The sequence below is a fragment of the Maniola hyperantus genome, chromosome 15, assembly GCF_902806685.2.
Source record: "Maniola hyperantus chromosome 15, iAphHyp1.2, whole genome shotgun sequence".
Classification (NCBI taxonomy): domain Eukaryota; kingdom Metazoa; phylum Arthropoda; class Insecta; order Lepidoptera; family Nymphalidae; genus Maniola; species Maniola hyperantus.
In genome coordinates, this window is record NC_048550.1 from 7985201 (window position 1) to 8000522 (window position 15322).

At 36.1% G+C, this 15322-nt stretch overlaps 1 protein-coding gene across 6 annotated transcripts in view; it reads right to left on the reverse strand.

Annotated features, from left to right (window-relative positions):
• The window catches only part of LOC117989036 (proline-rich protein 36-like), a 92291-nt gene that overhangs the window by 19112 nt on the left and 57857 nt on the right, over window positions 1–15322 (reverse strand). The window lies entirely within an intron of this gene.

Below are 15322 nucleotides of genomic sequence, written 5' to 3' on the forward strand. Positions count from 1 at the left end.
GAGCCTCATAAATACGGATATTGTCAGTTAACCGTAGGCTACAAAATGCGTTGTTTGCGTTCACATAAAGGTATGTAGTTCACATAGTTAAAGGTCGGTATTTGTAGGTGCCCTACCTATGTCAGATACAAGATGTTTTGTCAACAGTAAATTGAGACGAACGACAGAAACTTACAACACGTGGTAAGGGGGAAATTGTGAATTTTCCCCCTTATGTGTACTATAAGACCTACCCAACTGCCAAATTTCATGACTCTAGGTTAACGGGAAGTACCCTATTCGTTTCTTGACAGACAGACAACAAAGTGATCATATAAGGATTCTGTTTTTCTTTGAGGTACGGAACCCTAAAACACAATTTTTTTGAAAGATATAAATATGTTCAAGCAGTTCAGAGCAGCGTTCTGGCGCGCTGTTGTATTTTTTCGATCTTGTCAAACACATTTTAAAACTTGAAGTGGAGAAATCTCGAAACCTCATGAATTACAATGAAACGTGAATGGTATAAATTATTCACACAATGGCTCAATTGCCGAAAGACGCAATAAAGAGCTCCCTCCAGAAAATATTAATTTGGAATAAATTATCTGAAAGAGAAAAAAACGGATAAAAGGCGTCCCTCGTTTCTTATCTTGGGGGAAACGTTTGAGTTGAGAGAATCTTCGCTTCCGCTGCAAAGTTATTGAATTGTTTTCTAATGACTATAAGCTTATTTTGTGTTATAAAAGGATATCTTTAGATATAAAGACCCTCGTTTATTATCTGAATTAATGGATGTAATAAATAACAGATAATTTATGTAATCCTATTATGATTGGAGATATAAAAAATTGGTTGTCTTTCAATAGTAAAAGGTTGAATGATGTCATGTTAAAAATCTATATTGATAAAGTGGTTCAAATTAAAATTCTTTTTGGTCATGTCCTTATTAATTAAATTACCTTTTAAAGGTTAATTTCATATGGATGAATGATTACTTAATATGGAAAATGAAGCCTATTAATATTTAATGAGTTTATATTCAATTTATAAACGCCAGTTTAAATATACTTATGTTTAATGCATTTATACTCGTCAAAAATTGTTATTTTATCAGAACATAACATTAATGTTCTAAATTCCGTAGCCACAGCATTATAATCATAGATTAATTATTGGTCTCGCTATGACTATAATATTATGCCTATAATATGTTACAGTCAAAACTCATATTCGGTCAAAATTACTTTCAACTGCAAAAAACAGACAAAAGTACTTTTGACTATAGAATGCCAAAATAGGTGTGTCAAAAGTAGTTTTAACTGTTTTGAAGTAAAAAGTAGATTTGATCGGATAAGAGTTCTGACTGGTAACGTATAATTGTACATTATACAAATAATTTAAATTAAAGTCTCTTTGTGAATTAATAATAATAGTAGATAGTACAGCAAGGGCATAAAATGGGTTTTATGACCGAGTTATACACTCTGCTTTTCACTTCGATCATAAACACTTTATGCACAAGAGCATATAAAGTAGTTTTAGTCCGCTTACAGCCAGCATAAAGAAGGACTTTACGAGCATGAGAAGTGAAAATACTAATTATTAACCTCATAATTTAGTTAAATGAGTTATTTAGGTTATACAATATATTTTTTTATTATGTCTCTTTGTTAGAGCTAATCTTCCAACGGATAAATCGATTTCGACGGGATTATAGCAGACAAGTATATAAATATATCTACAAAGATTTTATTTATTTATTTATTAAAGTACTCTTACAACATAGACCGAGTGAACTAGAGCCAGGGAATCCTGAATCAGCAATATGTCAAATATTAGGCTGTGGTGACATAAAATCATAGAAAAATAGAGCTACATTAGGGCTACCTGCGCCAAATGTACAACATTTGACGCCTGCCAAGTGACGTTGAAGCCTCGCCGTTTTGTTAGAAGTTTTATAACTGTCGTCAACTGTGACTTAGGTATAGGCTACTTTTTATTCCGAGAAAACAAACAAGAAAACTACGGGATTATTAAAAAAACCTTAATTTACGCGGACTAAATCGCAAGCAAATGCTGAAATAATAAATATGTAAACATATTGAAATGGCAATCAATTAATAATTAATTATGACTTGATTATCATAAATGAGACGGTGGGAAATGTTTGCTGATCGGATTATGTTCGTATTAATTACCTATCGGGAATGTCAAAATTAACATTGCCGTGCAAATAATTAAAAATAAGGCTACAATTTTTATTTAACATGGCTCGGCATGCGTTGCAATGCGACTCGCGTGCCACCTTATTATACGTTGATGGTACTATAGAAGAAACCTTGACGCAAATCCCAACATCAATTGTAGTTCAACTTAATCGGACAATCAACAAAGTTTCTAATCAATCGGATCACAAATGGGTGAACTCAGGGAACAGACAGACGACAAGACAGGCAAAAATACACGACAACACGACAGTTTAAATCTGCTTCGTGAATTCGATGCCTACATACTGGGTCAAGATTTACAATAAATTCAGTGTCTTAAGTCGCGGATACACTTGTAAGTTTCTCCCACGTAGCTTACATGATTAACTTACGACAAAATACTTATATTACTAACGTAAACACTCTTTATAAGTAGTTACCTTACTAAATTTGCTGTCAATTAATTATGTAAGCTACTTAGGTTAGTAAAATTTTTAGGTGTAATCGATATTTAATTTATTCGATGAGTTGCGAAGTTAAAGTTGCAAGAATTTAAAGTAGGAACAATAGATATTTAAAACGACCATTTTGTACGATTGCAATGTGATTAACAGCTTTAGATCACGTTGCAATACAAGTTTTCAATATAAAATATCAACGTATAAATCTAAATCATTTTTGCAGAAGGTAACTCAAGAAATTTACAGAACGATTTCACAATTTTTAAAATTCGAGCTCCCTGAAGCCGGAAATTTACGGCGGAACGTTGTGAAAATAGTAAAATACGGTTGTCTTTTTCATACTGATACAAAAATTGTGAATTTCTATAGGTAAAAATGAAAAGATAGTTTTGTTGTACATAGGTATATACTATATACCTATCATAAGTAGGTGACTTATTTTGATATATATACAATACTAGCTGATCCCCGTGGCTTCGCCCGCGTGGATTTAGGTTCCCGTGAGAACTTTTGATTGTCCAGGACAACGAAGTGATCCTATAAGGGTTCCTTTTTTCCTTTTGAGGTACAGAACCCTAAAAAGTATCAATACTTAATGAAAAACTATAAATGTTTCAGGATTTTTTGAAATTCACCGATTTTCAGATTTCCACTCGAGAGAAGCCGGTCAGTTACTCTTTTAATGTTTTAAAATTACCAGGGATTTTGAGATCATATTTAAATGATTAAATAAAACCACGCAGGCAAGACCGCAAGCAAAATACAATTAATAGCTTTATGAAATTATTGAGCACATTAAATTACACGAGAGCGTAGTAGGTACCTAGGTCACAGAGGATTAAAAGCAGCAAAAAACGACTGTGTTAAAACTAGTTGTGCGGGTATAATTAAGCTCATGCATACGAAAATATCGCATGCACGATCCGAAGGGCCTGGCCGTATTAATATTTTAACACCAATTAAGCCTTGCTTAACGCGATGTGGATTGCTTCCGGCATTGATTACGTAGATTGGTATCGCTCGGGTACCTTCGCCCTGTTAATGGTGCAATAAAAATGCTTATCGATTTGATTTGCCAGTTAAGGACGTCAACACATACAACTACTACTAGGGGATAAGTTTTTATTTTGCCTTAAAAACCGCAACTTTATTTGTGCACTAGTTTATGCCTGCGATTTCGTCCGCGTGGACTACACAAATTTCAAACCACTATTTTAGCCCCTTATGGGCTGAATTTTCAAAAATCCTTCCTTAGCAGATGCATAAGTTCTAATAGCATGTCAAATTTCAGCCCGATCCGTCCAGTAGTTTGAGCTGTGCGTTGATAGATCAGTCAGTAAGCCAGCTTTTTCTTTTATATATTATTTAGATTAGTAAGGCAGTATCAATATGATGTACTTTGCATTAGTTTCATCTACTATTAAATTGTAAGTTTGCCCGGCTTTCTTTTTGTAGTTAATAAAGTTTATTTTTAACGGCAAAAATTAATAACAATCCTATCTGTAATCTCTTGCTAAGTAACTTAGCAGCGTTATTATTTGTCAAAAATTGCAACGTTGCTAAATAACTTATCAAGAGATTATAGATATCTACATCAGTATTTATTATTAATTTCGGCCTTTAGTTGGTACGCAATTACGGCCTACGAAACCCGGTAAAACCTGTTAATGCTGATTAAAGCCTCGACAAATTCAAGAGTACGAAGAACATTAATACACGTTTTTCTTGCCAACTGCTTTAGCTCAATCTATGTGAAAGGCTTTAAAACCTTGAGACGTATAAATTTATTATACAAACAATTTTCTAAGTTGTAAATTAGTGTCCTCGATTGCGGAGGTATGTAACGACATGATTTGTTAACCGCACGCTTGCGGACTGCACTGACAAAAGTAATTAACACTTACGATACACTAGAGCGTCGCTTACGGCACCGACCCTCTGGGCCGATCTAATAAGGGAGAGGGCCCGTGATAACGATCGGAGCCGTTTCAGCAACCATTAAATTTTCGTGCCTCTTTTGCTCATTTTATACACACTTTTATAGACGTTCAGTGCAGATTTTTGTGTCTTAAATTGATTGAAATAGCTTTTATAGATTTTTTCCGGATTTTTTAAATTTTGATCAGCGAGTTGTGTATAAGTGGATACTTTCATTATCAGGGTGAATTCATCACCGAAGAACGTAATACGCGCAAAAACCCTATTTTATTAGTAAATTAAAACTCAACAATTGTTACATATTATGATTCTGGAATCACACAAAAAATATTTCACAATAAAATAGGAACATAAAACTATTTGGTTCAGTTATTCATACAACAATAACTGAAAGTGAGAATGAAAAGCTTTTGTTTTACTCGTATTTATGTTTCAAGTTACAGTAAATAGGCTATTATATTATGGATATGGATCTATGGCGGATAATTTTGTTGGGTAAACTGTGAGCAACGCAAACAGGGGTGCAGTGGGAATGGGGGGAAAATGGGAGTCAAATAACGACCGCAGGATTTATTTCGAACCTCATTCAATTTGTGGCGAGCGTATTGTTAAATTATATTTTCGTATCAGACACATTTCACGAGTGCGTGATTTTATGTTTTTAACATTTAATTAATCCTGCAGTGGATTTTCACGCTATATAAATATTCAATATGTTTATCGAAATTTCACAGGGTTCTCAAATGCGAGTTAAATGGAGAGAGTGCGACGTGAAAAATGTGACTTCAAAATGTATGTGGTTGTGGACATTCCCCGAGGCGACAGCGGGGAGGTGTCACGAGACATATTAATGAACGTGTGACTTGGCCGTCGTGCTTTTAGAATTATAATGAGCCACAACTTTAGAGTAGTTTCGGAATATAAATCGTGAACTGTAATCGACAAACAGAACAAGAATCCGTTATGAAAAAAAGTTGCCAAAAGTTCGTAGACAAATATTTGCGGAATCTACACAACAATAGGGCGAGCACACGAAATGGAGGTGGTTTTAAATTCAAAATCTCAAACCTTTGTGTAGCTCGCAGTGCTTGCGCTAAGCGCACTGCACTGAGAAGTCACAATCAGGATTTGTGACAAAGAAACCGAGGAGGGGCGGAAATACGGGGAGCGTCAACAACACAAAGAGATGCTTACCTTGGATTTCTGCGGAGCTATCTTTCAACAAGTTATATTGAAAAGTAATGCTAACAATATTGAATAAATAAGTCTCGGAAGAAAAGAAAGAAAGGAAATAAGAATTTATTTCAATCAGAGAAAATAAATTGCAAATACATACTTAAATGGTTAAAAAGTACCAACTAACTTTATTTAAAATAATATCAAAAGAGTGGATAAAATAAACCCAAATCTTTACAGTGTTACAGTATATTTTGATAGATAATATCTTTTGCTTCACAGCAACTGGAATTTTAAATGAAACACACACTGCTGTTAAAGCTTATTTTATTGGATAATAGTTTAAAGCGGTTATTCGGAACTTTAGCGTAGGATTATTCTACCGGTTATTTAAATAATAGCTCTTCAGAACTTTTAATCGTCATAAAAACACAAACATTAAATAAATATTTTGAGATAGAGCGGTGGGAGTTCCGGAAGCGGGGAAATGCAGTAGTTCGACGATGCAGCGCGAGGTGACATAAAATTTTCAACGACTGCGTCAAGTATCTGCCGACATTATCTAACCGTTTGCAAGTGCTCCACCGCATCTCATATCTTTTGAATAAAAATTCTCAAGTGTAATATTGTTCCCGCTAGCTTATGCGGGCACCACGTTTAACAGATTGTTTATAGATACACCGAGCATTTTACAATGTCGGGAAATCTTAAATAAGATCGTGGAAAAATGTACTTTCAAGTTTCATAAAATATGGACGTCGTAACAATAATAAAAAGTGAGCTTAACAAGCTGACAATTTAATGCCGTAAAATTGTAATTTCCTCGCGGCTCGTAAAAAAGCAAAAAGAGGATAATGGGTGCAAAAAGAGTGAGTGAGCGTAAATATAGCGACAAAACACGAGTGGCGAGACAAATAGAAGGCCAAAAAGGGGAAGGGGCGGTCACTGACAATCTCATTACAGATATGAATACATAATGAGTTAGCATTAAGCCTCTCCTGTGCACGAGGCGGGCTTCGCCTTTGTTGCTGTTGTATACTGCGTCGGGATTACGAGCGCCGCGAGCCAAATTTATTCAGCTAATCGAGCTTACCTCGTTTGCCGTAAATTAATTAACTTTTGGTGAAGTTGCGCATATGATATTCACAGTTCTACAGAATATACTTAAGAGCATATCCGTAGATATCGTTTCTATACTGATATTGAAATGCAAAGATGAAGCGAAATGATATTTTATGCAAGACTTCCACTTGAATTTATCTATTAAATATTTGAATATAAGTAGATGCATACCAAAAAATCTAACGTTTAAAAATAATTAATGTTAATTAAAAAGTAGCACTTGTACACAATATAGTCTAAAATGGATCATATTCTGTTTGATTTACAAAGCTTGTTAAAATAATGTGACACGCAAAGTGAGCGCGTGATGACAGCCAGAGCGACGCGACGAGTTCAAATCCCGAGAACACGTGCAGAAGTTGCCAAGTCAACTGACCTGTTTATACCCGATGCACTTGACTGCGTCGATCAAATCTATGGACTATAACAAGACTATGACGCTTCCGATATGCATCGGACTGTCGGACTGTTCCGAGACATTCTTACAGATTAATAAATCAATATGTAAATCAATAAAATCATCTATTTATTATCAAGGGATCACCCATTAATATTATTGTATTGACAAGATTGACTCGACCGATCAATAAACAACAATAATTATTGTGTATCTAGTACCTATGTGGCCTATCGGTTTTCTACTAAAGGAATAATTTATTGTGTTTGTCTAACTTTCCATTATTAAGTCAAATTAATGCGCATAATGAGAAAATGTCCGTAGCTTTACAAATCCCTGTAAGTCACAATTCACATCTAATATGCAATTAACATTTCATTTTCAGTATTTAAAAAAATGTAGTATTTCCTAGTACAATGCTGCAGTAAATTTTTTATCAATATAATATTTTCATGTTTCGTGATCTAAATAAAATAGCAATTGAAGCAGTTAGGCTTGGACTCAATTTCGTAGTTTCAATGCTTCAACCAGTGCAAAACTCCTGGGAGGCACTCCTGGGAGGGAGGAACTCTCCCGGCAGGTTGTGCAAACATGTAGCGGGTTAACTTGGAGCTATTTCGTTAACAAAGCGCCGCTGCATAAGAGCTTCTGGTCAAAGAGAATGAGAATTTCGACGCGCGCTTTGTTCCCGAAATTGAATTGAATGTCATATAGAGCACATTCCATATGCTCAAAGGGAGAGTAATTGCGAACTCGCAGCTCCATTTAGAATGAATTCGTACAAATCTGGCGTTGAGAGGCAACGAGAGGAGGTGGCATAGCGTTGTGACGTTTGTAAGCAGTGCTCGCGTCGCAAATCGCGCGCCTATCCACTCGTGTCGCACTGCGCGACTTGGTTCTTTGCCAGCCGCTTTGTTTTATCGCTGTAGCAAACTATTTGATATGCAGCCATTGTTTACATTTAATGATACAGAAAAATCTAAACATATTTCAGTGTGTAACGGCGGCGATGTTGAGCTAATCCAATGAGAGTCACTTTTGTCTATATTTATATATTTTCCGTATTTTTCTATATTTTCCGAGAATGTACAACTCTTTCGTTACAATTTTCACCATCCAGAAAAAAATGGTTCTTTCGCCTAAAGCCATTGACTTCAATATTTTCCAAATTAACCCAACAGTGTGGCTAATACAAGAGAATTATTACAACAGTACACAAAACTAAATTGAGTAAATCTAATTATAGTGCTACTATGCTTTTCCGCAGGGAGCATTATGAGAGGAATGGCAATACATTAAACCAGTCATTTTACTTTGTTTTAGAGATTGTGTACAACAGAAGTACAACAGTATCTGCCGACCTACGTCTTAGGCTGAGATGTACATAAAATCTGAATGAATTAACAGTATAGCACGCGACAGGTTGTGATGGCAATTGGGGTATAAGACGGGAAGACGCCCCGCACACCCACATGTCACCCGCGCTCGTCCACACCGGGTTAGCGCGTGGGCTGTACGAGTGTGCGGGGCATTCCCACCCCGATGGCCATCTCGACCTGTCGCACACTATACTTTTATGTCGCACACTATATTTTTGGCTCCGACATAAATCGTAAACTCAAAAAAATCGACAGAGAAATCACGTCAAAACTTGAAGAAACATTACAAATATTACAAATCATTAAGTAATGTGCTTCAGACTCCCTAATAAAATTATAACGCCGTATAAAGGGCACAACAAACCAAAAGAGATAAAGAGAGTATGTAATAAAAACAGTTCAATTTTAGGGGTATTTTGTCGAGGTTATATCCATAAACTGAGCAGAGCGAGGTTGGGGTGCCTCCCGGCTCGCGTCCACCCCCTCAGCGTTCGCGGAGTAATGAATAAACTCGCTAAACACAATTTCACGATGAGAGTAATCGGCCCACTCTTTAACACTAGGTATACAAGTGATTTTCAGTTAGTGGGCTGACGTTTTCGCTAAAATCAAGTTACTTATTATAGTAACTAGCTTATGCTCGCGACTTCATTCGCGTGGATTACACAAATTTCAAACCTCTATTTCACCCCCTTAGGGGTTGAATTTCCAAAACTCCTTTCTTAGCGGATGCCTGCGTCATAATAGCTATCTGCATGCCAAATTTTCAGCCCGATCCGTTTAGTAGTTTGAGCTGTGCGTTGATAGATCAGTCAGTCAGTCAGTCACCCTTTTCTTTTATATATTTAGATTTACAGAATGTTTTGAAAGTTTGTTGAGTTGTCATGTAGTTAGTAGAAACTTTTAGTAAGAAGTTTTTTCTATCGTACCTACTAACTGCTTGGTATAATAAAACACCTCAAGAACGACTCCGAAACAGCTGATACGTATATAGCAGTCATCATATTCTCGCACTTGGACGACAATGAATATTCCCGCACGGCTTTGTAGGCTACTTAATAACAAGTAATAACTAGTTATACCCGGCAATAGTTAATCGTGAAGTAAGTGCCACTTTACGAGTTAATGTATTACCGCATAGTTATTAGCCTACAAAGCCCGGTAATATTTATTTTATCGGACTAGTGTGGTAAATATTTAAAATGGCCAACAAACATAACAGCTGTTATAATAGGTTTTTAAAGTACCAAGTACCTAGTTAGTACCATCCGTACTTAATACGATAAATGCGAAAGTGTGTGTCTGTTTGCTAGCTTTTCACGGCCCAACAGTTTAACAGTTTTTGATGAAATTTAGTACAGAGCTAGCTTACACACCAGGAAAATCAAAGAGTTCCCACGGGATTTTTAAAAACCTAAATCCACGAGAACAAAGTTATCGGCCCCATCTAGTATGTTATAACCGTTATTTTCCTTACTATAGTTACATGACACTAATACAGTTGTTTCGAATTTATCTGATCACTTGTAATCAGCTAATAATGGTGCTTTCCTACAATACGTACGCTATAATAGTAGTTATAGCACCTTTCGGCCTTTCTCTTGTTTACGACTGAATGTGTTATATCAAGAAGGTGCATTAAAGCAAGACCTAAGGCGTAGAATATGTATATATTTCGAATCCGTATAAAATGAACTCGATTGGTAATAGTATATTGTGATATCGATTCGGTTAGCACAGGAGAGAAAATCACGAAAATATCCGGATGTGGAGTAAACTTGAACATTCTGCAAAACATGAGAATACTAAAGCCCTGTAGAACAAAGGTATTAAAGCGAATTTTCGAGCTCCTTCTTGTGGAATATAGAGAAAAGCGACGCAATGGCTCCGTTAACTCATTTTGTTTGTTCTCTCTGTATAAAAATGTAGTTTGTTTCGGAACGTTTGTCGAGGGTCGAGGTGCTGCTGAATTCGGTTTATTTTATTGCGGTCATAATGGGTAACTTGAGCCGCATAATCATATTGCCTATTTCCATTTTTCAACTTTGTTTAATAATTGCGTCAAAGTAACATTCATGCTAAATGCAAAGGTGTGTCTGTCTGTCTGCTAGAACAGAGATAACTTACATCCCGGGTAGGACATAGGCTATTTATCCTCGAAAATTCAAAAGTTCCTCACGGAATTTTTAAAAAACCTAAATCCACGCAGACGAAGTGGCGGGCTCATCTAGTTATACATAAAATCTATCTTATGTAAATAGTAAAATTATGTATGCAAATCAGGCTATTAACATGTACAGTTTTCAAATGACGACATACAATAATGCGAGATAATAATCTGTATTGTTAGGAGCAACGTCCAATAAATATGAAAATAATGTTTAATATAAGACCTTTTATGCGCAATATTAGTAAACAATTCGCTTCGGGGAGAACACCCGCTGTTGAGTCTCTAGTTTTAAAATAAATTTACATAGTAACGTGAGCTGAAAATAAAGAGGGAGAACTAAGCGAAACAGCGAAGAGCAATGAGGCGATGCATAAAGTCGCTTCGAGACAAAGTATAAAACAACAAAGTGGTCGACGCATCTAGCTCGACGACGGCATAAAGAGGGGAATAATCCGACAACGTACGCTAAAGTGCCGAGAACAGTGCTTTAGGATACACATAAAATAATGATCTGTCTTCTCGAGCAATATTCGTTCGTAATTTATGGCATAACAAAACAGTTGCTTTTGAAAGTTAGCAATAAAAACATATCGTTGGCTTTATACCGTACAACTACTACAGTACCCGACTATACTAGCGGCACGCTATGATGGCCGGTTTGACGTTTGTCCGCTCATGAAGTTCCGTATTAATTGATAACGACTTTGAAGGAAATAATTGTATTACTTTATTGACGATAGTGATGTGCAGAGATTCATAAATTTTATCGAATGTAGTTTTAGGTTTAGGACTCAAAATTTATTTATTAAATTGATTTCTTAAATGTATACAAGTGTAGAAAAATCAGTTTGCACCATTTAAGGGGTGAATGTACTTGTGAATATGAACAATTTTCACTATGTGGACAAACCTCTGAAATCGCAAAAAAATATCAATAAATTTTTAAAAATGGAATCTAATACGATCGTCACATAGGATCGCTGGCTAGCACAACTACTACCTCCGGCAAACTCGCGTCAATGCTCAATGCAAAACAAAGCAGTTTCGAATTGACGTTGCTTCGAAAAGTATAAACTGTCAGTGCAATGCGATTGTGATATAGTTTTGACCTGGCTTTGGATTTCAAATATTGATACTGCATTACTGTTGACCCTTGCTCGTTAATTTGGACTCTGTTCAAGCCCTTTGTTGTGGATTTCGTCGATATGACCGAACGTACGCAGAGAACTGTTCTAAATAGTCAGACACGTGAGTTCCTAATACGCCTTCGTAACTATTTCGATCGTGAAGCTCAAAATGGAGGGCCAATTTTACCTATAACGTCAGTGGTTGAACGCGTAGCTGATGCGCTTAATATTGGACAACGAACTGTTAGACGGATAACTAAAAAAAAATATGGCGAGACTGGCACAGAAGAAAATAAACTTCACACACCAAAAAAGAGAAAACGAGCAAAACCAGTCGTAGGCATCGATAGCTTTGATGCCGATGCTATCCGAAGACATGTTTACGGCTACTATTTACAGAAGGAGTATCCAACAAGAAAAAAGTTGGTGCATTCACTGAAGGAAGCTGGATTATTCTTCGGTGGGGAAAGTTCTTTAACGAAGATTTTGAAGACCATTGGATTTCGATACAAAAAATGTAACAAACGCAAAATATTGATGGAAAGATTTGATATAGCGATGGCAAGGTATACTTTTTTACGGCAAGTGAAAGAAATCAAAAATTGGCAAAATGTTGTGTTCTTGGATGAAACATGGCTTAATGCTAACCATACTGTAGGCCGTTCTTGGAACGATGACACAGCAGCATCTACTTCCAAAGTTCCTGTAGGAAAAGGATCGCGACTTATAATTTGTCACGCCGGAACCATCAACGGGTTTGTCGAAGGTTCTCTCATGGCTTTTGCGTCAAAAACCACTGGAGACTATCATGAAGACATGAATGGAGAAAAGTTTACTGAATGGTTTACCTCAATGTTGTGTAGCCTCCCTGAACCATCTATTATAATTATGGACAACGCCCCATACCACTCGATGCAAATTGACAAGCCACCTGCCCAATCCCAAAAGAAAGCTGATATCGTCGCATGGCTTCGTAAAAATGGCGTAGATGCAAACATGAATATGTTAAAAGCGGAATTAGTACGTCTTTTAAAAGAAAACAAACCAACCAAGATCCGATACGTCATTGACGAAATAGCATTAGAACATGGGCACAGAGTTATACGGTTACCGCCTTACCATTGTGAGTATAATGCGATTGAGTTGGTGTGGGCTCAAATTAAGGGATATGCTGCAAGACACAATACAGAACCCCCATTTACCACAAAAAAAATGCTAAAATTATTAGAAGAAGCTTGTGAACATGTGACTAAAGGAGACTGGGAAAAGGTTGTGAATAGAACTGTTAAATTAATAAGGGAAGATTATGAAAGAGATGTGAAAATAGATAATATTATAGAAAACGAACATATAATTATTAATGTATGTGATGATAGCAGTGACGACAGTGAAAATAGTAGTATGGACGAATCTGATTAATTATGGCCTTTTGTGGCACCTTTTTCGGTATCTTTTGTATTCATATGTTTCTTGTGTGCATATAAAGTATGTATATTCATTTTCGTTCAAATATTCAGTTCGTTCAAATAAATTAAATAAACATATACATTTTTGTTTTATTAAACCTATTTAATCAGGTACAAAAACAAAACTTAATTGTTTTTTGTTCGAGAATAAATTGACATTCCACATCACTATTGTAATGTGTCAAACCGGCCATCATAGCGTGCCGCTAGTGTAATTGATAACAGGTAGCGGCAAATTAGTCTAAATGGTGTACATATGGAATATAAAGGTGTGCATTGGGCGTGAATGACGATCAAGATGTGAAAACAATAACTCTATGTGGGTACTGATATAGATATTTAACACACTACTCAGATATATTTTATGTATCTAATTGAAACTGTATTAAAAGTACAAGAAAAATCTGAACAGATTATTGTATTTATGTATAGTACGCGGCAGGTCGAGATGGCAATCGGGGGAGGGAATGCCCCGCACATTGCACAGCCCCCGCGCTAAGCCGGTGCGGGCGAGCGCGGGTGTGCGGGGCGCCCCTCCGCCTCATACCCCGATTGCCATCTCGACCTGTCGCGGACTATACATGTTCGCTGTTCAAATTACGATCTCATGATAGATTCAAGAATTTGTACATGATTAGTATGGATAGAGACGCGCCTTGAAAAAACGTGTTACTGTAATTGATCCACGGTGGCGTTGCAAGAAACTGCATGCGATTTAGTAGTGACAGGGTCCGGTTAATAAGATAAACATGAGGAGAGGACAAAAACAGCTTTAATGAGATCGAGAGAATGTACATTGGTGATATTACACGAGCCCGCGCCACCGTTCGACTGGCAACCGGTTTCACTCCCTCGAATATAAGTTTTATTTTAATCTCTTTAACGTGTTTTGAATTTCTAATCGAATAAGAACGAACACAATATGATATAACGATTATGATTAATTGCATTTAATTGCTGCTTAAAATAGTGATTATTATTTTTACCTGCCCTACTAGGTAGAGGTAGGTACCTACATAATTAAATTATGCCCGTGACTTCGTCCGCGTGGACTACAGAAACTTCAAACCCCTGTTTTACCTACTTTAGAATTGAATTTTTAAAAATCCTTTCTTAGCGGATGCCTACGTCATAATAGCTATCTGCAAGCCAAACAGCCTGATCCGTCCAGTAGTTTGAGCTATGCGTTGATAGATCAGTCAGTCAGTCAGCTTTGCCTTTTATATATTTAGATAAAAGAGATACCTAATTATAAAACGCGTCTTTATCGTGACAGGAAAGTGACAACGGGTGCGAGCAAAGAAGGGAAGCCAATTAAAATCCAGGCCATGTCGTGTTATTGTCACGACCACATATTTTGTTGTCACCTCGCCCACGTATTATTGATTTACCTATCGTATCAGGTAAAATATAATAATTGTAGAAACGATATATTTATGACAAAAAAAACTGTAAAATTATTCTTAGAATACAACAAAAATTTAAAATCAAAACAATTTAATTTATTTGTTCTAAAAATTTTGTGATCACAAAAACTGTAAATATTTTTTAAATTAAGTAACACAAAGAAAACCACTTTAAAAAAATATAACTCGTATTTTTCATTAAATTTTTTTTTTTCGGAACAACATTAGATCGTCCATTTTTGTCAGCCTTGCCCAAATGCATTTATGAGTACATTTAAAGGCACTAAGTAGATAAAAGTGATTAAAAGTAGAAGTCAAGAAAAAACGTTTATTTAGATATAGGAAAGTGACAAGCGACGAGTTTAAGCAACAGTTCGAAGCGCGATTAACGTCAAGTTGACAGTGTGTTGTTGTCACGATTATATTTATAATTTAAATCCACTCATGTTTATTTATAATCTTTCACATACATTCAAAAAAGTGTGAGATTA